A 23862-nucleotide genomic window follows, 5' to 3' on the forward strand; every position below is an offset into this window, starting at 1 on the left:
CCTGCCATGCTGTTACTCAGGCAACCCTGTTTGGGCGGAGTTTCCCTGCCCCCCTGTGGCGGGGGATGGGCTCAGCAGGAATCAGTTATTGGGGCTTTTGTTCTCTGGTGGCTTTCCGCGTCTCTTCCGTGAGTCAGAGCAGAAGAGACGGTTTCCAACCCTCTGCCTCAGAGCAGAGAGACTGCAGTCTGTTCTTCAGTGAGCTCTCCAGGCCACACTGTCTCCGTTTCTGTCCGTGCTGCTATAAACTGCAGCGGCCTGGGTTGTGCGCCCCTCCGCGGCGCCCCCAGTCCTGCCTCCAGGTCGGGGCACGTCTCTGCCCTTTGTGCTTCTAAAACTGCCAGCCACTCCCAGTTCGCACGTGGGCGACCCCCTCCCCTCCGGGTTTCCGTCCCGGGGGCTGCAGTTCGCAGATGTGACCCTGCGGCTCCGGGTTTCTGCCCCGGGGGCTGCCCTAAACTCCTTTCCCCTCCACTACCGGTCTGCGAGTGTGTGCCCGTCCCCAGCGCGCGAGGCTGTCGCTCACTGGCGGTGTAGGATCCCCATGTCCAGGCACCGTCCCGCCTCCGTTTATCCTCCGATATCTGCCCGCGGAATCACAGCTCCCCATTTCGTACCTTGAAACCAACTGCCCGCAATATTCTGTTTGTAGAGATCCAGATCTTCTTACATCTCAGGCTGGTTTCGTGGGTGCTCAGAGTGGTCTGGTAGATATCCAGCTCAATTCCGGGGACCAGTTGAAATAGGGTCCCCTACTCCTCTACCATCTTTCCTTCTGGAGACTAATAGATTTTCTAATGTTGATCTGTCCTTGAATTCCTGAAATAAATGCTAGTTAGAGATTCTATGTTGTTCTTTTAATGTGTTGTTGGTTCTATTTGTTAATAGTATTTTTAGGGGTGTGTGTGTGTGTGTGTGCGTGTGTTTGTGTAGGTATGTATATATGTGCCTGTATATATATATATATTTTTTTTTTTTTTTAAGATTTTATTTATTTATTCATGAGAGACAGAGAGAGAGAGGCAGAGGGAGAAGCAGGCTCCCAAGGAGCAGAGAGCCCGATGCGGGACTCGATCCCAGGACCCTGGGATCATGACCTGAGCCGAAGGCAGTCGCCTAACCAACTGAACCACCCAGGCGCCCTGTATATATATTTTTGTAAGTAAATTTGACTTATAGTTTACTTCTTTTTTCCATTATCTTGGTCATTTTTGATATCAGAATTATATTAGCCTTGTGAAATGGGTTCTTTAAAACTTTATAGAACTTTCTTAAGCCAACATTTGGAACTTATTGGTAGAGTTGTATTTGCTAATTATTTCAATTTCTGTTCTTTTAAAAATAATTCAAGTAGTTTCTTAGAAAAATTGTTTATCTTTTTTTGGCTTCCACATTATTGGTGTAAGGTTATAAGTAGCATTATTTTATTAAAAATAGTCTCTTCTATATCTGTAGTTATATTTAATTTTTCATTGCTGGTGTCATATATGTGTTCTCAAACCTTTTTTCCTTTTACCAGATTTGTCAAACATCTCTTAAAACTGGTGTTAGTTTTACTTGACAATTCTAGTTGTTCTAAACTTTCTAATTCATTGGTTTCCTTTGTTTATTTTGTTGTTCTTTTTCTAGCTTCTGAGTCTAATGTTCCAAAAATATTTATTCTATACATTTCTTATTTTAGGAAAAAACTTATTTAAGGATATAATTTTCTCCTGAGTAAGGTTAGGCCCATCCCATAGAATTTTCCATGTAGTGTTTCAACATATGTTAGTTTCCAAGTAATTTATAAGTAAGTTTTTATTTACTCCTTAACATGAGAGTTATTTAGGAGAGTGAGGTTTTAGATTTAATTACATTTTAATCAGTGAGTCGGTCCTATAAGAGTTCTTCTTTTAGAAACTTATTGAGAAATTTTTTATGGCTTATTAAATGATATTTCTATATATTTTAAATGAATGTTCCATGGGCATTTGAAAGTAAAGTGACCTCTTTCCTTTTTAGAGAGATCATGATTTTCAATGAAGTAAGGCTTGTGATATGTATTATTCACATCTTTGTATATTTATTTTTTGTTGTCTTGACATGACAAATTTTGGGAATGGTTTGTTAACCTTTCCCACTATACCTATGGGTTTGGCATTTTTTCCCCCTATTTCTAACACTTTTTTTTACTTTTTGTCGAAAGTATAGTAAAAAGGTTAAGACCCCTGATGCTGGTTCATCTGCCTGGTTCGAATTCAGCCCCGCCCTCACAAGCTGACAGACTTTGACAGGTTGCCTCAACTGTAAAATCACATCACCTGCTTTATTGGGCTCTTGGGAAGATTATATAAATTACTGTGTGTAAAGAGCTTAGAACTGTGCCTGACATATTGTGAGAGCTCTGTTACTCTTTATTGTATCTGCCGCCATGATTATTGAGAGTGAAAAGTTTCATGGTTGCTATATATTTTGATGTATCTATTAGTTATTGATATAAAACAGCTTTCTTTGTCCCATATAGAACTTTTTGCCTTGAATTCTGTATGAGCTAATGTTAATATTACTGTAGTGCTTTCTTTTTGTTTGTATTTGTCTGGTCTGTCTTTGGGCATCTGCATATTTTCAACCTTTCTATTACTTTATAGTATTATTCGTGTTTGATGTATCTCTTGTAAACAGCATACAGTTGGAGCTTTCTTTAATTTCTTTAATTTTTAAAGATTTTCGGTTTGAAAGTTGTTATCTTTTAATAATGGAACTTAACCTATTAACAGTTGTTGGGATTACGGATATTACTGGTATTCCAGTCATCTTTATGTTTGCTTCTAGATTTCTTGTCAAGTTTGGATTGTTGTCCTGGGGGCCTTCTGGCGCTGGTAGCTAAGTTTAGATCTTTCTAGGCTGGTGTGGCTAGAAAAGTGTCTGCTTCTCCTGCCTCAAAGCAGGAAAAACCAGAAGGTAGTCAGGGGACATAGCATCTGTGGTCACACTCCTTTTGGTATGGTATTTCAGATGATGTGAGTTTTCTTATAGGTGTCATTTAGTGAGTATGTCATAGAAGCCGGGTGCTTTTATAGCTTTGGCAACATATCTCTGTCTCTGTCTCTTATCTCTGTCTCTGTCTCTATCTCTTCATTTAACTCTCACTACCACCCCATGATGCATTATTTTATTTATAGAGAGGGAGACTAATTAAAGAAAGTAGGGAGTGTTCTTGAGGAGTTAAGGAATACATGACTTATAATGTGTAAACTTAATCCCTTTCCCACTATCCATGCATGGGATACGGAGAGGCTAACACTTGGGTCCTGGATTGGCTTTCATTGAGTTTCCAACAGAACAGGCTGCCAGTGCTGCGGCCAACAGCAGGGCTTCTTATTCTGCTTCACCCATTTTTCATACTAATTTAAGTTTCCACTCTACATTGATTGTTCTGGACTGGATAATCCAGAGACTAGTCATTTTTTTCCCTGCTAGAGGAAGGAAAAGTGCTAGGTGCCACATCCTGTTTGTCTTTTTTCGGGAACTGGGTCTGATGTTGGTGGGAAGTGTGCTTGCTGGTCTCACAAGATCCTGGAAAAGAGAAGGCTCATGTTTTATCCATCCTTGTATCTTCAGTGTCCATAAGAATGCCTGGTCCATAGTAGGTGCTATTTCCTAAAATGACCTGAAAAGAGGGAAAGTTATTTGACATTAACATTTGAATTACGAGGTTTTCAAAGAAAGGACCATAGGATACAAATGTGTTCTCTTCAGATTATGCCTTCTATAACTTCTATACTGCTGTGTAAATGCAATAAGAATACAGTGTGTTTATAAGTCTTTCAAGAGGTTACTCTGGACAAAAGCAGTGCGTGCTTTCAGTAGGAGAAGGTCTGAGTTACCCCTGGAGGGTGGAATGACATTGACATATGAATGACTGTTTGCACTGGTGATGCAAGTGAGGACATCCAACTAATAAAAGTGCTCCTGAGCCAGCTGCTGGGGAGACATACAGCCCTGATCTCACAGGGATTCCAGAGTTGAAAAAAAAAAAAAAAGGCTACCCAAACGAAAACCCCCAGCTTACATCAGGGAAATACTGCTGTAGAGCTTTAATGAGATCCCTAGGTGAATCGGTTTTTTTATATGGGCCTGTTTGACTTCCAAAGATATCTGGCTAGACCTTGATTGATTGTCAGGCTTTTTAAGTAGCATTGATTTTTACTGCTGCAACACTGAGATGATGAGGTCATTGTATTTTGACACGTTATTGAAGTTCTTGTTAAAGCGACCTGGAGGTTATAAGCACATATAGCCACTGGCTCCTTGCTTGTGCTAAGTTCGAGAGATGGGAAAGTTGAGGTAAGTAAAATGATAAAGGCAAAAAGATTCTCCTCTTGGATGAGGAGGGTATTTCAAAGTTTTATGAATTATAATAATACTTGGTAGCTATTAATCATAGATGATCATTTCTTTTCATTATTAGCTCTCATTTATTGAGTATGTAAGTACATAGGCCCAGGGACTGTCATAAGCATGAGCCTTTTATCCTGACTACGCTTCCATGAGGTAGGTGTTTTTATGTCCGCTGTGTAGACGAGGAAGCTGAGAGTCAGACAGGTAGGGTTGGTTCCTCCAGGTGAATTAGTCAATAGAAGAGCCAGGTTTTAGATCAAGTTGCATCTCACTCCAAAGCCCATGATTTTAAGTGCTGCTTTTCTATACGAAGGGCATGTGAGTAGTTAGAAATTCCCTTTGGGTAAGATCAGAGAGCAGAAGTTGAGGCTGCTGCCTAAGCGATGACCCCTCTGTTCCGTGTGGACCAAGATCCTGGGAAATATGAAAATCACCCAGTGCCTCAGGACACACCAGCTTGACTTTCCCCTCTTGCACCAGGCGACCACCTGAACCTCCCTTCTGCTTGAGGAAGGCCATGGCTCTGAAGGGGCGTACGAGGGCTTTGCACATTTTGGGATTCCTCCAGCTATCATATATTGATCAGTGGCTGCCAGGAGCTTTAATCCGATTAGAGTCTGTAAAACTGGTTTCCATCTCTGGCGCCTGACTCAGGTTTCAGAGCGAGGGGAAAAAGTATGACATCACCCCTGTTTGCATCTGTGCTGGGTGGCTAATGAAATTACGTGATGGATTTGAGGACCATTAAAGTCAATGTTGATCCTTATTATTATTAAGAGTACTTTCAAATTTACTGCACCATGGGGCAGGCTCGAAAGCATCATTTTTCATAGGTGTGTTCATTGCTCTGGATTTTAGCGCACAGCTCCGTGGGATGTGGAGAATGCTAGCAGCACAGAGAATCAATTCTAAAATCTGCAGGATGAAAGTGCATGTAGCTCTTTTGCTGGAGGGAGAAGGTTCTGGGATTTTTCCATAATGAGGCATCACCATGACCTCGGATTGAAAAAGCCTAAAATGAGACAAGACGTGTTTGTCAAAGAAATATGAAGTACCACTGTTGCTATTAGCATCAGCACTAGTATTTTTTTAAAAAAAGTTTAAATGGTTAGTGTGCAAAAACAGTTCGGGTCACCAACAATTTACTGAACATAGATACTGAGCTAGCAGCAGAGATCCACCATACTAAAGGGAAAGACATGCCTGTTTCATTCATTGGTGTATCTCCAGGGCCCAGCTAAATGTCAGACATGCAGAAATTATTCTCTCTTCGAAACAAACCAACTACATATATTGTATAACATACATACTGTAAAGTGAGTAGATCTTAATTGTACAACTCACTGAATTTATACACACACACACGGCCACACTCAGCTGTGGACATCACCCAAATTAAGATATAGAACATTTCCCATAGGCTAGAAGGCTCTCTTTTGCCCTCTGTCGTTCTCCCAACTGAGATAACCACTATTTTGACTTCTATAGCCACAGATTAGTTTTGTCTGTAACTAACAGACCTTATATAAGTTCATTTAAGTTGAATCTTCCTATCAATGGAATCATACACTATCTTTTCATCTGGCTGCTTTTGCTTATCTCTGTGCCTGTGAGATTCATCCATGTTGCTGCAGGTAAGAGTATGTAAAACTAGTTTGTTCTTTTTTTATTGCAGTGCAGTAGTCCATTGCATAACTATTTCACCATTTATTTATTCCTCTATGATGGATGTTTGAATTGTTTCCAATTTTTTGCTATTATAAACAAAGCCAATGTGAACATTCTTGTACATGTCTTTTGATTGACTTTTAGGCATATACGTAGAACTGGAACTGCTGGGTCATTTAAAATATTTTAGAGTTGTTGAAGGGAGCCATGGTCACTTATCCCATGTGTTCTGAGTGAAAAATAATTCAGTAATAGCAAAGAATAGAATTAGAATATATACAAACCACTCATTATTTACTTAATATAATGACAGTATGAACTTTAATGTGGTTTTAAGGTATAAAATGATGCCAAAAAAGTTGGTAATCTAGTAATTTTATTACATTAAACTCAATATTATATTGCAGGTTATATAGTATAAATTCATAGTTAGCATATTAGTTCATTAAAAAAATTGTTGAGAGCTCATTGTATGCCAAGCATGTTCTAGATATTGAGGCTGTAGTCAAGAACTCACAGATAAGGAGAGGCTTCTGCCCTTAGGAAGTTTAAGTTCCAGTGGAGAAGATAGATAATATATACCAAACCAATAAATATGAGCTATCAAACATCGCCAGTGAAACATACAATGTGAACAAATTTTGGGGAGGATTACCAATAACATCTGCATTAGCAACACATTTATGGATGATTTGTATTTGAACTGCATTTATATATATATATATATACACACATATATATGTGTGTGTATATACACACACACAGACACACACACACATATATATATAAAACCATTTATAAATGGTTATTGGAAAACTGGAGGCCACAAGTCCTATTCACATGCCTAGGAATAATAAAATAATTATAGCTAATTATATGGTCTAAGTACTTTACGTGGATTACCTCATTTAATCTTCTCAGTTCACAATGACGTAGGTACTATTCTACATTTTAATGGTGAGGAAACGGAGCCAAAAGGTTGCACAGCTTACACAAAGTGACACAGCTAGTGTGTGGTGATATTGAGACAAAAACCAGGCAATCTGACTTGAGAGCCCATACTCTCAGTGCCTACTCTACCCTATCCTTGTCCTCCGCATGGACAAATACGCATGACTATACACTGTAAGGTTATCCAATGACATGTAATAAACTACACTGATAAAGATATTACACTATGGTAATTTAGAAGGTAAAAGCAAAACTCGAATAGCAGTGATTGAAAACCATGCCCGATTGAAGATCTCATCACTGATACATTATTCACAAATTGTCTTTCCTGAAGACTACTGAAATTCTGTCTTGTAGGCTCATGCCCAATACAAGTTTTGCAGTATTTCCAAGAGAGTGGCTGCCAGGCTTAACAGCATACTGAATTAAAGATTCAGTAAACTCTATTCATACATTCAACTTAGAAACTACTGCTAATTCACTCTGGAGGTTATTAGTAAGTAACATTCGGTTGTAGGTAAAAGTAAAAGCTAATGGGAAGTGTGTCATTTGCTCTCAGTCTGAAAGAAAGACTTGCATTTCTGGGTCTGTTGATGGCAATTGGAAGGGCTCTCTAGAGGACCGAGGTCTACTCTGAGAATCACTGACCAAAGTGAAAGAAAGTACACAAAGAACATTTCTATGCAACATGCTGAGTGCTATGGCTAGCAGTGTATGTTAGGCTTCAGTGGGGCCTAATAAGTAGCTCCCCTGTTTCCCTCTAGAGTTCTGAAGCAATTAAGGGATAATCAAGAAATAAGATAGAGATAAAAATATCATTGTTGTTACCGATTAAACTGATAGTGGGAAACTCTGGAATGAGACAGATTTATGCCCCCAGGCCCAGGCGGCACCGGATAGACAGGTCTTTCCAGTAGTGATAGTGTGGCCCATACGGTGTCAGGAAAGCTAGAGGAATTACCTGTTCTTTGTGGGCAGTGTGTGTCCCGCTCCCACTCCAAGCGGCTCCATCTCCCATGGGAGGTGGAAGTGGGAGCAGAGAGAAGCCCACACTGTCATGATAGCAGAACTCCCTTACATGGAAGGAAGCATCGGACTTGGGGAAGAAGCTCTTCCTGTCCCCATAAAATACATTCGGTATATACACTACGGGGGTACCAAAAAAGGGTGCACCTAACCAGGAATAGGAGAAAGCACTCTCAGGAAGATAACTTGGGCTGAGTCTTGTAGGAAAACCAGGAGCTAGCAAGATGGAGGTTGGAAGGGATGATGCTTTAGATCAAGCTTCAGCCTGCAGACCAAATCTGGTCCGTTACCTGGTTTTCGAAATAAGGATTTACTGAAACACAGCCACACCCATTCATTTGCGTGTTGCCTATGCATTTGTGCTGTAATGGCACAGTCATGCAAGGACAGAGACCATACGGCCCCCAAAGCCTAAACTATTTACTACAGAGAAAGCGCGCCAACCTCTGCTTTAGGCAGCGGGGAATGGTTGGGGCAATGAAGGAGGATGGTGGTGTGCTGGAGACGTGGCGCTGGGCACTGTGAGTGGTTTGATGACCTTGGGACATGAAGCAGGAGGAGTGTGGAGGGGTGGGAGGACGGAGTAAACTGGTGAACGATACTCGATACTCCCATGTTGCGCAGGGCAGTGTCATAGCCGACCATGAGAAGAAGGCTGGAAGAAGTGATTACACAGAAGGATCCCTGGTTCTCTAGGACTTCACAGACTCTAGAGAGCAGGGATGCAGGCAGTCAGGTTAGCCGTGTCAGTTATATGCAGAAAAATGGGCAAGTATTTAACAAATAGAGACTTTAAATTCATAAAGAATTTGCATTCTATACAAGCCAAAAGACACATTAGAAGGAGCTGTGACAGTAACATGTTTAGAAAGGGTGAAATCGGTCATTTCTTTTTGAGGGGCTTGGGGGAGGGTTCAGAGAAGAGGCAAGCTAGACACGGAATGGGAAGGCTGGGTTAGGAGGGGGGCGAAGTGTCCTGTCCAGGGATGCAATTTAGGGTCAGAATGGAAGACTGATGAAAGCCAACCTGAGTCTCTTTGCCTGGGAGAATGAGTTGGGATGTGGAACTAGGAGAGGAGCTCTGCACAGAGAGGGGTCCAGATCTTGGGGTCCAATTTTTTCTTTTTGAAATAAGATGTTCTCCTCCACCCCCAGTTGTTAGGGTTAAGAAATTATTAATGTATGGGCATGCCTCTCTGTCCCTACTTTTTCTCCTTCCACACAGGATTATTTTTACTTTTTGGCTTCTGGGATTTGAGTTATGCCGCTTAGGATAATAGAAAATTGCTGAACTAGAAGGAATGGGAGGTCAGAGTTGAGAAGAAGTAAAAGTACGTGGGGAGGGGGTGGCAGAGTGACTGGAGAATATATCTGGGCAGGTAGGGGAAGGACGGGGAAAGATCATAGACAGTTTCTTGGGCAGGGCTTGAGGACGAGAAGATTTGGGGAGTTTAGAGAGACAAGGAAAGAGTCCCTGGGGCTGCTCTGAGCAGCTGTAGAAGGTAAATAAAACGGTGGGGATGATGCATTGAAGGTGTGCTATCAATTCTAAAATGGGTTCCATCTGATGTTTTTCAACGGTCTCCATAAAGATTAAGACTGTTGCCACTTAATTCTTGGCTGCCAAACAGTTGTTTAAATATGTCACTGTGCAGACACTAGACCAAATAAGATTAATTCTTCTTCCTAAATAATTCTTTTAAAAATTTTTAGTTTCATTCATACAGCTTGATTAAAGTATAATTGACATACAATAAACTGTACATAAAGTGGTCAATTTTGTGTGTTTTGATGTGTATATACCTGCAAAGCCATCACCATAATCAAGAAGGTGAACATATCATCCCTCTCAAAAGTTTTCTCACATCCTTTTGTAATCCTTCCTATTCCACTGTCTGCAGGCAATGACTCATCTGCCTTCTGTCATATAGATTAGTTAGCATTTTCTAGAATTTTATGTAAATGGAATCATACAGTATCTACCCTCTTTTGGAGGAGAAAAGTTCTGGCTCCTTTCACTCAGATTAATTATTTTGAAATGTATTCTTGTTTTTGCATGTACTAATGTTCATTCTTTTTTACTGCTGAGTAGTACTCCATTTATATGGCTGTCCCACAGAGTGTTTACTTACCTGCTGATGGATATTTGAGTGGTTTCCAGTTTTTGGATATTGCAGTGAATCTGCTATAAACATTTGTGTTCGTGTCTTTGTATGGACATGCTTTTAGTTCCATTGGACAAGTACTTAGAAATGTAACGGCTAGATCACACGGTAGGTATATGTTTACTTAAGAAACTGCTAAAATGTTGGGGCGCCTGGGTGGCTCAGATGGTTAAGCATCTGCCTTCGGCTCAGGTCATGATCCCAGGGTCCTGGGATTGAGCCCCACATCGGGCTCCTGGCTCAGCGAGGAGCCTGTTTCTCCCTCTGCCTCTCTCCCTGCTCATGCTTTCTCTCTCTCTCTCTCTGTATCTCTGTGTCTCAAATGAATAAATAAAAATCTTTAAAAAAGAAACTGCTAAAATGTTTTCCAAAGCAATTGTACCATTTTACATTCCCACCAGAAGTGTATGAATAGTCCAGTTTCCCCACATCCTCCTTACCACTTGATATGCTCAGTCTTTTTAATTTTAGCTATTTAAATAAGTATGTAGTAGCATCTCATTATGGTTTAATTTTTCATTTCCTTAATGATTAGTGATGTTGAATATCTTTTCAGGTGCTTATTTGCCATCCATATCTCTTTGGTGAAGGATTTGCTCAAATCTTTTGACCATTTTATACTGAGTTGTTTTAATTCCTATTGATTTTAAGAGTTATTTATATATATATATATTTTAAAGATTTTATTTATTTATTTGAGAGAGAGAATGAGAGAGAGAGAGCACATGAGAGGGGGGAGGGTCAGAGGGAAAAGCAGACTCCCCGCCGAGCGGGGAGCCCGATGTGGGACTCGATCCCGGGACTCCAAGATCATGACCTGAGCCGAAGGCAGTCGCTTAACCAACTGAGCCACCCAGGCGCCCTATATATTTTTTATATTATATATTTATACAAGTTCTTTATCAGATATTCGATTTATAAATATTTTCTTTCAGTCTATGGCCTGTCTTTTCAAAGAGCAGATGTCTTTAATTTTGAGGAAGTTCCATTTATCGATTTTCTTTTTCTTCTGTGGGTTGTGCTTTTGGTGTTATGTCTAAGGAATATCTATCTAACCCAAGACCACAAAGATTTTATCATACATTTTCTTCTAGAAGTTTTATAGTTTTAGGTTTAGTTTCATATCGTTTTAGGTCTATGAACCATTCTGAGTTAACTATTGTATAAGTGTGAAGCATGGATTAAAGTTCTACCCCTTCTTCTCCTTCTCCTCCTTCTTTGCATATTGCAATACAATTATTTCAGCACCATTTGTTGCAAAGATTATTCTTTTTCCTCTGAGTTACCTTTTCACCTTTTTCAGAAATCCATATATCTATATGTCTGTTCCTGGAATCTTTATTCTGTTCCATTGATCTATTTGTCTACCTTTACACCAATATCATAGCATCTTGATTACTGTGGCTTTATAATAAGTTTTGAGATGAGGTGTGGTTAGTCCTCCAACTTCGGGTTTTTTTTTGGGTCACGGTTCTTTTGGCTCTTCTGTCCTTTGTATTTTCATCTGAATTTTAAAATCAGTTGGCTAGTTTTTTTGGTTTTCGATTGGAGGTGCATTGACTCTCTAGATCAATTAGGAGAGAATTAGCATCTTAACAATATTGAGTCTTCCAACTCATGAATATGATTTTAATTAGGTCTTTTGAAACTGGTCTCAGCAATGTTCTGTCAATTTATCACATTACATTTAGGAGCTTTTTTTTTTTATGTGAGTAACTTTTAATGAGCAAAATGAACAGGCACATGTCTATAGGTGAAAGATAAGCTACAGAATTGGTCTGAAGTTGGCTTTTTAAAAAGATTTTATTTTTAAGTAATCTTTACACCTAACAGGGGGCTTGAAATTACATCCCTTGAGATCAAGAGTCACATGCTCTCCCAACTGAGCCAGTCAGGTGCCCCTGAAGTTGGCATTTTAGGATGGTTATGGATGTTCTCCATGTGCTCTGGGAAAGGCTCTGTGGTGCTTCTTCCAAAACATATGGTCTTTTGTAGAGAATGGGCCGGAGTAAAATCATAATGAGTGATTAGTCCCAGACAGGGGGCAGGGGAAGTACATTCAAGGTACTCTGTTGTAGGTAAGAATAATGAGGATTTGAATAGACAAGAAAAGTATGTCCAAAGCCATTCCTCACATACCAGATGGAGGTAGGTCTGCAGGAGATGGCATGCCACCCTTGCAAATGGTCATAGGAATGAGTGAGGGAAAAGACTTCTACATGACAACAGTGTTTCTTGTCTCCTATGATGAGAACATTTTTCTGAACCAACCCTGAGGGAAAGGGCTGAAGTGGGAAGAGTGTTGGCTATTTCTACATGATAGCAAATATCTAGATGATAGCTGGATATTTTAGCATTTGGAAGTTTATTTCCATTCCTGCATTACTGCTATCAGGTGGATTAGATAAATGGTGGAGGTGAATTTGTCTGGTTTTAGGTGCTTCTTTCTTTCTTTCTTTTTTTTTTTTTAAGATTTTATTTATTTATTTCAGAGAGATAGAGAGAGCCCAAGAGGGGGTAGGGTCAGAGGGAGAAGCAGACTCCCTGCTGAGCAGGGAGCCCGATGTGGGACTTGATCCCAGGACTCCGGGATCATGACCTGAGCCGAAGGCAGTCACTTAACCAACTGAGCCACCCAGGCACCCTAGGTGCTTATTTCATGTCACAGGCACAGTTGCTGTAAAATAAAAAACAGCTTGTAGATTGGTTCAGGCAAAAGGAGGATTGAAACGAATCAAATAGAACTCGAGTGTATTTTTTTGTGGGAGTTTGACGATATTGTATGCAGTGAGAAGTAACTCTGGCATGGGAAAGGAGTTGTACAGATAAGGCCTACATCAAGTTGATTTGGGCACTCAGTTTTAAATAAGACTTAGTGGGACTGACCAAATGATTGGTGTTCTATATCTGTTCTCTAGAGTCCCTTTGTGCCAAGGGGATTCTTTGGGGATACTGTAAGGGCAAAGAGGATGAGTAAGCCAAGTGGGCAGAGATTAGACTCTCCATCTTCCTCCGTCCTACCCCTAACTTCCCCATTCAACCAAAGAACATTCTCCTCCTTTTAGAAAAAAAAGTCTGCAAGGCGCTTGGGTGGCTTCGGTTAAGCAACTGCCTTTGGCTCAGGTCATGATCCTGGAGTCCTGGGATCGAGTCCCGCATCGGGCTCCCTGCTCAGCAGGGAGTTTGCTTCTCCCTCTGACCCTCCCCCGTCTCATGCTCTCTCTCTGTCTCATTTTTTCTCTCTCAAATAAATAAAAGAAAGAAAGAAAGGAAGAAAGAAAAAGAAGTCCGTATTATGTATTAGGATTCCACATCAAAAGTTGTTTTCTAAAGGTGTGTGTGTATGTGTGTGTGTCTGAAAACCACTGGAGTAGACTAGATCAGTGACAGTGATCAACGATGAATGCCTTCCTCAGAAATAAGGAGAAAAATGCCACAGAAAACGTGTGCTCTTTTTTTTAAAAAATATTTTATTTATTTATTTGACAGAGAGATAGAACCAGAGAGATCCTGATGCAGGACTCCATCCCAGGACCCTGGGATCATGACCTGAGCTGAAGGCAGACGTGTAACCGACTGAGTCACCCAGGTGCCCCAAAACGTGTGCTCTTTGCCAAAATTGAAGGGAGTCATTCCTTTCCTCATGGGAGGTTCTGCTAACGTGATAAGTTATTGATAGCCCAATGTTAGGGTTGCCATATATTGCATGGGACATACCTATGCTAAAAATTATTCCCTGTTTACCTGAAATGTAAATTTAATTGAATACCCTGTATTTTTATTTTCTAAATCTGGCAGTCGTAATCAATGTATACTTCATCACAAAGTAGTGAATGGGTCCAATGTAGTAATTTTCTTAAAGACCAAAAAATTCTTACATCTTGGCTACATACATCATAATACATTAATCCTTTGGCCTGCCATGCACAGCTTTCATGGCAGCCAGAAGTTTTTCCTTGCTGGAATATGGATAAGGGAACAGGTGTCATCAGTGTTTTTAGGACAGAAGGGCCTCACTCTCCCCCAGGACATTGAAGACAAATTCATCCAAATTCTGCCATTGAACTGATTTTTCCATTTTTTGGTTTTTGTTCTTAAGTATCTTTCCATCTTTGACATTTCAAGTTGCAATTTTTAATCAGAATATCGAAGGTGTCTTGTAGTATTTAATCAATATCATATGCTTTTTCCTCAATGAGATAACTTTAAAAATTATTTCTGTTGTCTTTGTCACTTTTTCTTTGCAAACCTCGGTTCATTTGGCATGTTATCTTGCCAAGAACTTGGTTAATGCTGCTAAAAACAGTTTGCTCTGCTTCTGTATCCTTGCGTTCTCTTAAATGGCCATTAGAGAGAGATCCGAGCTTATCAGAGAACCCCCTGGATAGCTGCACTGGCATCTTAGATGTCTTTTGCTTGTCTTTCTCATTTAAATATCATTACAATAAATACCATTATGAGAAAGCTTTGTAGACAATAAAATTAAATCCATGTTTTGGATGCTTCATTATATGAATGGTTAATAGCTACTTTTCAGTATGCAGTAAGTACTGTACGTTTATTATCACATTCAATTCTCATAACCCTATCAGATAGGTGTTATATCTTTATTTTCTAGAAGTGGAGATTAAGACACAGAGAAACAAAGCAACTTGCCCTAGGTCACACAGCTGGAAATTTGTAGAGCTAGGATATGGACCCGTATCTCTGTCTAATTTCAAAATGATTACTTATGGTTGTATTATACTCTGTGTACTGGGCTTTGTTGTTCTGGCTTTAGTCAATTATGTGCAATAATAATTTGATAGTGTGACTGTCCAGATTATAGTCACTCAAATAATAAGAGAAATTGATTGTGTGCTTCCTGCTTTGTGAATGAGAAAAGTTAGCTGAGCTCTTCCTAGTAGGTTTGTTCTTCCAGTAGAAGTGGTTTTTCTTCAGTAATTCATATTCTTTGCCTAGAAGAACTAGCCATCTAATTGGGTGCCATCACCCATTCCAAATAATTAATTACAAAAAACCACATATGACAAAAGCCCAGCAATCTAATGAGTGAAAAGGGGGTATATATGTGTTTGTGCATTCCTGACATTTCTTTCCCCTGCTGGGTTTAATTCCCTTTGCTTGTGGATTTGTTAAGCGGAAGCTGGATGTTGGCATTCTTTCTTCTCCCAATCCCTCAACCTGGAACCTGGTTTCTAGCAATGTGTTAATTTTAGCACCAATTTAGTTAATTAAAATAATTGGCAAGTTCCTTGAGTTCATCACAATGGGAGTGTACCTATTTTTAACTGTCTAAAACTTAATGTGGTGGTGCTATTTTTACTCAGAAAATAATTCTTCCTAAGTTATTTCTGAATTTTTTTCTCCATAAAGGAGATCCATTTAACCATTTCTGATTCATAGTGAAGAGGAGGTCTCTGAGAAATGAAATAATCTGTAAGGGCTTTCCCAGAAAGGCTTCAACTGAGTGTCAGGGCCTGCTGCAGTCATTCTGTCCTTGGCAACAAAAATGGTTCAACCTGTAACATCTGTAGCTCTCAGCCCTGCATTCCACTTTAGCCATTCGTTGCCCTTTATAGCATGAAGGGCATAATCATCACGACTCAGCACTTGAGCAGACTCTGTCCCTCTTCAGGATGCGCCCCTCATGAGAAAGTTTGCTCAACTGCTGACTTGGTTTGCCTCTACCTCTCTCCTTGTACACACTCCACGCCGGGACGGCCTAGTGAGCGATGTCTAGGAAAGACCCACGAGGTGTCCCGCCTCTCCTACTCAACCATCACACAGTGACAGGGCTCCTTGTTCTCTGGGGTGCTTTCTTTGACCCCTTCATCATTCTTCTTGCTGGAGTGGCTTCTTTAAAAGGCCTCTGGTTGCTGAGGTTGGTGAATAGGCTGCTGCTTCCCTAAGCAGGAAGGAGAGGCTCATTGACATTCTACCAGTGAATTGTCCTTCAGTTGTTGAAGGAGAGTAAGAGACGCTATCTGTGGAGAGTCTAAGTGAAAGTGTAAATGTGATGTTTAGAAAGGGCAATGCAATGTTTGAACTTGGACTCAGTCCTGGGTACTCTTCTCTGTCTGCCCTACCATCTTGTCCTATGACTCAAAATGCCACCTCTGTGCAGATGACCCCCATTCTCTTCTGAACTCCACACCTGAGTCCAGCTGCCTGCAGGACATCCCACTTCTATTTGTTAGAGGCACATCTCTACTGGCATTTCAAAAAGACTCTTGACTTTTCTCTCCAGAGCTGTTCTTCTCTCATTCTTCTTTCTTGGTAAATGTCTACTTCTACTTTCAGTTACTTAGGCCAGAAACCTGGGCCTCAACTGTAGGTTCCTTCTTTTTCTCACATTTCACATCCAATCAATCCTCAAATCCTGTCAGCGGTAGTGTCACAATATGTTCAGGATCTGACCACTTTTCATTGCCTCATGTCTATCACGCTAATCCAAACTGCCCCCCCTTTTTCCGAGATGATTCTACTAGCTCCCTCCTTGCTTCTTCCCTTGCTCTGCCAAGTCTCTTCTCCACATACTAGCTGTACTGATAGTTTAAAAACATAGATTATAGTCCTCTTCTGTTGAAGCCCTTCAGTAGTTTTCCATCTTAAAACACTACATGAAGTGCTCCCCAACCCCCAATTCTGTCATCTCATTTCTAGCCTCTTGACCCTTGTTCCCCCTCCAGGGCACTCACGATGGCCTTCTCCCCTGGAATGTGCCAAGGACATGCTTCTCTGCTTCCCGCATCTGCTCGGAACACTTGCTGTAGGGACCCACGTGACTCCTTCTTCCCTTTACGTCTCTGCTCAAACATTATCTTATTTTTTTTAAAGATTTTATTTATTTATTTGAGAGAGAGAGAATGAGAGACAGAGAGCATAAGAGGAAGGAGGGTCAGAGGGAGAAGCAGACTCCCTGCCGAGCAGGGAGCCCGATGCGGGACTCGATCCCGGGACTCCAGGATCATGACCTGAGCCGAAGGCAGCCGCTTAACCAACTGAGCCACCCAGGCGCCCCTCAAACATTATCTTATAAGAAAGTCTTCCCTGACCTAGATAAGATGCTTCCCTCGTCTGACTACAGGGTTTTACATTTGTTTGTTTGTTTTGTTTACTCTGTATCCCCATTACCTGCCACAAGGTAGACACCCAGTAAATATCTGCATTTATTAAGTACAAATAACTTTATTAGTTCCCAGGCAAGACAAGAGTTTTGTTGTTTTTCCTTGAGTGTCTTTGATTTACTTTGGGGTTCCAATACCACCTTGATCAGTATCTTGTGTGATCATGGGAAGATCACATATTCTGATTTCTTCATTTGCAAAATTCCTGGTTGGGCTATGTGGGGTGAAAGGTGAGTTTAGCTCCATTTAGTTGGTTTTGTACATGTGTGATCTCTCTCAAGACCCAACAATAGCGTATTGGGATTGGGGTTTCTTCTGTGGTCCTATACCTGGGTCTGAAATGATGGCAACAGCCCGTCCTTCCACGACTTCTACCCACTCTAAGTCTGTCCTCCTTTTTGCCATGACGCAGATTATGCAAGAGTCGTTGTGAGACTTGCCAGACACCAGTTAATAGTAACAGATCATCAAGGTGTACATATAATTGACATCAAAAAGTTGGAGTGGACTCAAGATTTTCTGTAAAGTAATCTGACCTCGCTCATCTCTATTCCGTTATGCTTTCTCAAGTGGTAGAGAAATGGCGGAGCATGGTGGGAATTATGTGTAATCCAGTGAATGCCTTCGGGGAATGTCTTGTATGTGAATGTCACTGATTTTTTGTAGTGGAAAAACAAGTTTCAGAACCCCTGGAGTTGCAGTGCTTGTGATATAGAGGTAAGAGAGGTCTCTGCTTTCACAGATTTTATGGTCTGGATGAAAAGACAGGACATATTTGTACTGTAAAAATGTGCATAAGAAAGCGAGTTAGTATGTATATGTGCCAGATGTGTGGTGCAGTGTGTTTTAGGGCTTTAGGGTGGCATCCTCAGGGCCAGACTGTTTGTGGGCATTGGTTCATAAGAGAGGGTAGGTTTGAACTATGTCATGGGGAGTCTTCTCCTCTCAAGGAGCAGCTCTACAAGATGCTCTCCCTCCCCACTTCCTGTAGCCGATGGTGGTAACAGCTTGGTTCCTATACTATTCCTTGTGGTCCTGCTTCATTCACACCGTCATAAATAAACTCTCTGCATTATTCTAGTTCAGGTGGGTCATCTCTTTCCTGGTGAGATCCTGACCGATACAGTCAGAAAACAAATTTTCCTTTTAATGGGAACAGATGAGACCTCCAGATTATGGCTGTTTTTCTTCAGTGATATGCAGCCTTACAGAAAGATAAGCTCGCTATCTGCACCAAAGGAGAAGGAGTACTATTTCTAAATCCCTAACCTGCTGCTTCAAGTCTCTGGACTTAGGCACCCTGTTTGTCCTTGTTGATGCAGGTGCTACCTTGGATGAATTAAGGAGGAATTTGTCCTTGGTATCCTAAATAAGTAGGTCGACCATATAATTTATTTTCCAAAGTGGAACACTTTTGAGAGTACAAGGGTGTGCTCTAAATAACTACTCAGGGACAATAGTTGTAAACCAGGATTGTTGGAGGCAAACATGACTGAATGGTCATTCTACAGATAAAGGGATGTTGTAATCGGCTTTCCTTAATCTGAAGTCACAATTCTGCTCCAGAGAAAATAAAGAGCACCCCTTCTGCTTGCTAGAGTGGCCTTCTGGTCATCTTCAGGGGCCCTATTCTGGCCTGCAGGGAAGAGTGTTTGCTGTTCATCCCGGTTGTTGAGGGAAGAGGCCAGCTCGGGAACTCAGGACAGTTTGGATGATGGAAGATTCACACTGCTGGGCAGAGGCCAGGTGGCAGTATGGGTAATATCTGAGCTCTTCCTAGCATTGCCTCTGATAAGGAATTAAGGTCATGTGACACTTTTTGAGAGGTCTGTCTCTCGGTGTCTTCAAATTCTATGTCATTGTGATCAAAAGAATTGAAGCATGGTCTGGCAGGCAAGAAAATGATTCTAAGTCTGGCAGACCCACAGTAGATGAGAAGGATGCACATCCTCAGTGAGAAGGGCAAGAGCATTTCAATTGGGACTAGGCTTGTAAGCAAAGGCTAACCACCAGGGTACTAGCTGCAGCACAAAGTGGATTACAGACCTGAGCCACATCCCCAACGCACCCGTGAGTTTGCAGGGCGAGGCTTATTTACAGGGACACATTTTCTTCATAAACCTTTCATCAGCTAAAACTGTGAAGAGATGCTTCAAAGCATCAGACTTCCCCCGTAGCCTGATGTGTGCGTAGAAGCTGATGCTCCTCATTTGGCTTTGTGCTCTTAGCTCGAATGCAGTATTTGGGATTATCTAGCCAATTACCACACTGGTTCTCTGTCTGCAGGTGTGGTAATTGGCTAGATAATCCCAAATACTGCATTTGGAGTTAGACTCTCTAATAGAAACTGCATTTGGAGTTAGACTCTCTAATAGAAACATTTTGTTTTCCCTAGAAGAGCAGTTTGGTCACCCTTTGGGTAACCATCTCTTGCAATCTGTGCCGGAGTTTGTGTTTATTTCCACAGCGTGAACATACCCTTTTCTTCTCATTGTCTTAGTACTTGGTGTTCTTGCTGGTAATATATGGAGAGCACCTTGCATCATGCTTTCCAGTCTGGTGATCATTGTTTCTGTTTTTTGAAAAACAGAGGTGTTTCTTATAGTGGATAATTCTTCATGTGCATTCATAAATTTGTATATGTGTATTTTAATTTTGTGAAAGAGCAGGAAGTTATTGTGGTTTGTTGGAAAACCTTTTCCAGGATTAAGTGATGTTCTTATAACATCAAATCAGAAGCTTCTAGCATTTGGGGCCCATTTATTATTTATCATGACTCAGATTGACACTTAGTTGAGTTGGGATTTCAAGTATGCAACATAGATAATGGTTAATTACCTCAGCAATAAATTATGCCTAGAATTCTAATAGCTGCCATAAGGTGAGTCACTGTGGTTGAGATTATAGGCCTAGTGGCTTGGCTCTTCCTAAGTATGGTTGACTTACAGAGGTTAGATAGGAGAGCACATGCTTTTAGTTCCATCATGCAATAATTGTGAGGCCTACCTTTGGAGGTAGTATGCGGATCAAGACTAAATTGAACCCAATCACCTATACATAAATTGGTATCTCTTTGGTTTTCTGTCAGTTACCACTGCAGACTTTGTTTTTGACTGTCTTCATAGATTTAGAAAGCTTCCCAGGGTGCCTTTATTCATTCATTCATTCGTTTATTTATTTATTTATTTATGTATGTATGTATGTATGTATGTTTCTGGACCCTTCACTGAAATATTCCTGCAGGTGAACCTTTGGCTAGCTGCCAGCCCTCAGCCAACAAAAGCATTAGTTTGCCTCCGTAAGCCTTGTAATTCACTCTAAGGTGCAAAGACAGCTTGTTGCTTCTTTCCTGGTCACAATAACAAAGCCTCCCTGTGCAGTCTCTTCTCTTAGCTCAAATGAAAAGAGGAACTCAAGAACTTTCCAAGGAACTCTACTACAACGCACTCAGGAAGATCCTTCGCTAATCAGAACATATTTCCTATGGCCATCAGACTTATTCATCTTCTATTTGACTATTTTGGAAACTTATGTGGTTTCTAGCAAAGAACTGGGTGTGGCCTTCCAAAGGAAGATCAGGAATTCATTGGAATGGTACTACAATAGAAAGAACCTTAAATGCTCCATGTGAATAACCTCTGACCCACTTCATTTGTTCATTCATTAATTCATTTGTTCATTCTTAAAGCATTTATGAAGTGCTTGCTAAGTACCAGACACTACTTGGTGCTACAAAAATTGAGATGACTGACGCTACCTTTTTTTTCTTCCCTTTTGCTGATGTAATGGTATACTCAGAAAACCTAGTAAGCTCTAGTAAAAACTCATAAGAATTAATACAGTTTTTGTAAGTGACTGGATTCAATAATAAATGAAAACAAAGAAGCTTTTTTTCCCCCTCTGCACTAATAATAATACCTAGGAATGGAAGTGGGAAAAGTATTTCACTCAAAATAGTGACATAAAATTACAAAATATTTAAAAAAATTACAAACTATTTAGAAATACATTTGGCATGAAAAGTAAAGGACCTATGTGAAGAAATATGAAATAAATCTGAATAAATAGAAGTGTATACCACATTCTTGGATGGGGAGAAATTATATCCTAAAATGTCAAATCACCCCAAGTGATTATATGAATTTAGTATAATTTCGGTAGACTCTCAAACCATTTTTTTTTTTAAAGATTTTATTTATTTATTTGACAGAAAGAGACACAGTGAGGGAACACAAGCAGGGGGAGTGGGAGAGGGAGAAGCAGACTCCCCGCAGAGCAGGGAGCCCGATGCGGGGCTCGATCCCAGGACCCCGGGATCATGACCTGAGCCGAAGGCAGACACTTAATGACTGAGCCACCCAGGCGCCCCTCAAACCATTTTTAACTGAATAAAAACAGGTCAAATTTCATATAGGAAATGTAAATATCCAAGAAATGGTAAGAAAAGTATGAAAAAGAACAGTTAAGGGATACTTTTCTTATTAGATAACAGTACATTTGACAAAACTATATTAAAAATCAATATGGTATTGGCAAAGAATAAATTAATCAGTAGACTAGAATAGAGAATCAGGAATATATTCTGGCATATGTGAAAAATTACCATATGATAAAGCTGGTACTTCAATTCAGGAGGAAAGGAATGATTCATTTAACAGATAGTGCTGATATAGCTGCTATCCTTCTAGAAAAAAATAAAGTTGGACCTTTATAACACAAAGTATGCAAATATAAATTCCAGATGGCCTGAAGATTTCAATAAACAATAAAATGTCATCCTTTTAGAAGACAATCTAAGAGATTATGTGCAACCAAGGAATAAAAGAGACCTCTATAACCAATTCCAGAAACACTGAGACCATGTTATATACCATTGTAGATGATTTAAATACATAAAAACTACAAACACAGGAGAAATATGATAAGAGTTGGAAGAAATATTTGCAACAAGCGTAACAAAGGGTAATTATTTATGATGTGCAAGTAGGGTTGAGAATCAATGAGAAGAAAAACGAATGACTTCCCTTCAACATTTGATCAAGAAGAGCAAAATCTAAGTCTAGTTAATTAATCAGTGAAAAATGCTCAAATTTACTAGTGGTTGCAGAAAAGAAAATTAAGGTTGAGTGTAAGTTTAAGTATTTTACCCTTCAGACCGGCAGAAGTTAAAAAGAGCAATAATATTGTTGCAAAGTAGGCAGGGAGAAGGGGTTCTCAAACTCTGCTAGTGGAAATGTGAATTGTGACAGTCTTTCTGGAAGCATCCCGCCAGCACCTATGAAAAAAAAATGTATCTAAGTGTGCCTTTTCAACTACCAATCCAAGTACTGGGAATCTTATGGATACAATAGCATCGAGATATAGGTAAAAAATGTTGATTGCAGTATCATTCATATTGCTGCAAACAGAAGAAAACAGAAAACAAACTGAATGGACATCAAAGGGGAAATGTTCAATTTATACTGATATATCTCCACTGGGAAATATCACACAGCTATTAAACGTAATTAGAGCTAACCAGGTTGATTTTGGGAGGGATGGCTACGGAGTATAAAATAGGAAGAACAAGATTCAGAGAGGTTTACCTAACATGGAGAATTTGGAGTGAGCCGTATGGATGAGGATGGAAGGTGAGGAAGAGAAGAGGCAGGCAAGGAAGGAGAATACCATGCACGAAGACCATCCATGGGATATGTGCGTAGGTATGCGTGTAGAAGAAATTGGAAAAACGTAGAGTTTGATCTGCATGAACTGACTTGCTGGTAGGCACTTCGGAATTTCAGGCTTTGGAGATGGAGTAGTTCCACATGAGGACAAGGAACAAGATGTGGCTATGGTCCAGGGTCACTAAAGGGATGCAGAAGTGGAAGCCCATGGATGCCAGGAGGTGAAGAAAGGCACTGAGCCTCACCGTCTGTGTGGATGTTAGAAGCTGCATGGGTGGAAGCCTGATCTGAGCCAGCGCTGAGATTGTGAGTCAGGTAGAGGGCAGATTTGGAGGGGCCTGAAGCTGATGCTATTCTTCAAGAGAATGGGAATCATGAATACTAAATTAAGTATAAAAGAACATTTATTTAGAACGAGAAAAGAATTGTAACCAATTACATATTTGAAAAAGCTGACAAATAGCACAAACAGCAAAAATACATTACTGGCTCATAATCTTGGCCTCTTCATATGACACCAATTTAGTAAAATCCTTTTCATAGAGGGAATAGAAAGGTAACTCATTTTTTTTTTTTTTTTGGTAGCAGGGTTGAAGTTTTTAAAAAAATTATTGATAGATTAGAAAAGTATTTTTTTTCAGTGTTACAACTTATTAGGCTCATATCACATACATTTTTAGAGTTGTTATCCAATTTGGAAAAATCTCTGTCAAGGAGAAAACTTGTGTTTTGATGAGGATCAATGATATCTGAGTCCTCTACTTACCTTTTAGTAGATCTGATGGTGAGAAGAATTGTCTGTAGATTAGCTTTTGGTACTGTACATTTCAAACTTGGCTTCTTCTGGACTACCCAACGCACTCCTGGTCCTGAAAT

General features: G+C 40.2%; 1 long non-coding RNA gene across 2 annotated transcripts in view; it reads left to right on the forward strand.

The window, feature by feature from the left end:
- LOC115944019 (uncharacterized) overlaps positions 1–23862 on the forward strand; it is a 238613-nt gene that overhangs the window by 55988 nt on the left and 158763 nt on the right. The gene's annotated exons all lie outside the window — the stretch shown is intronic.

This window comes from Leptonychotes weddellii, chromosome 7 (assembly GCF_054177405.1).
Source record: "Leptonychotes weddellii isolate Sample4059 chromosome 7, ASM5417740v2, whole genome shotgun sequence".
NCBI lineage: Eukaryota > Metazoa > Chordata > Mammalia > Carnivora > Phocidae > Leptonychotes > Leptonychotes weddellii.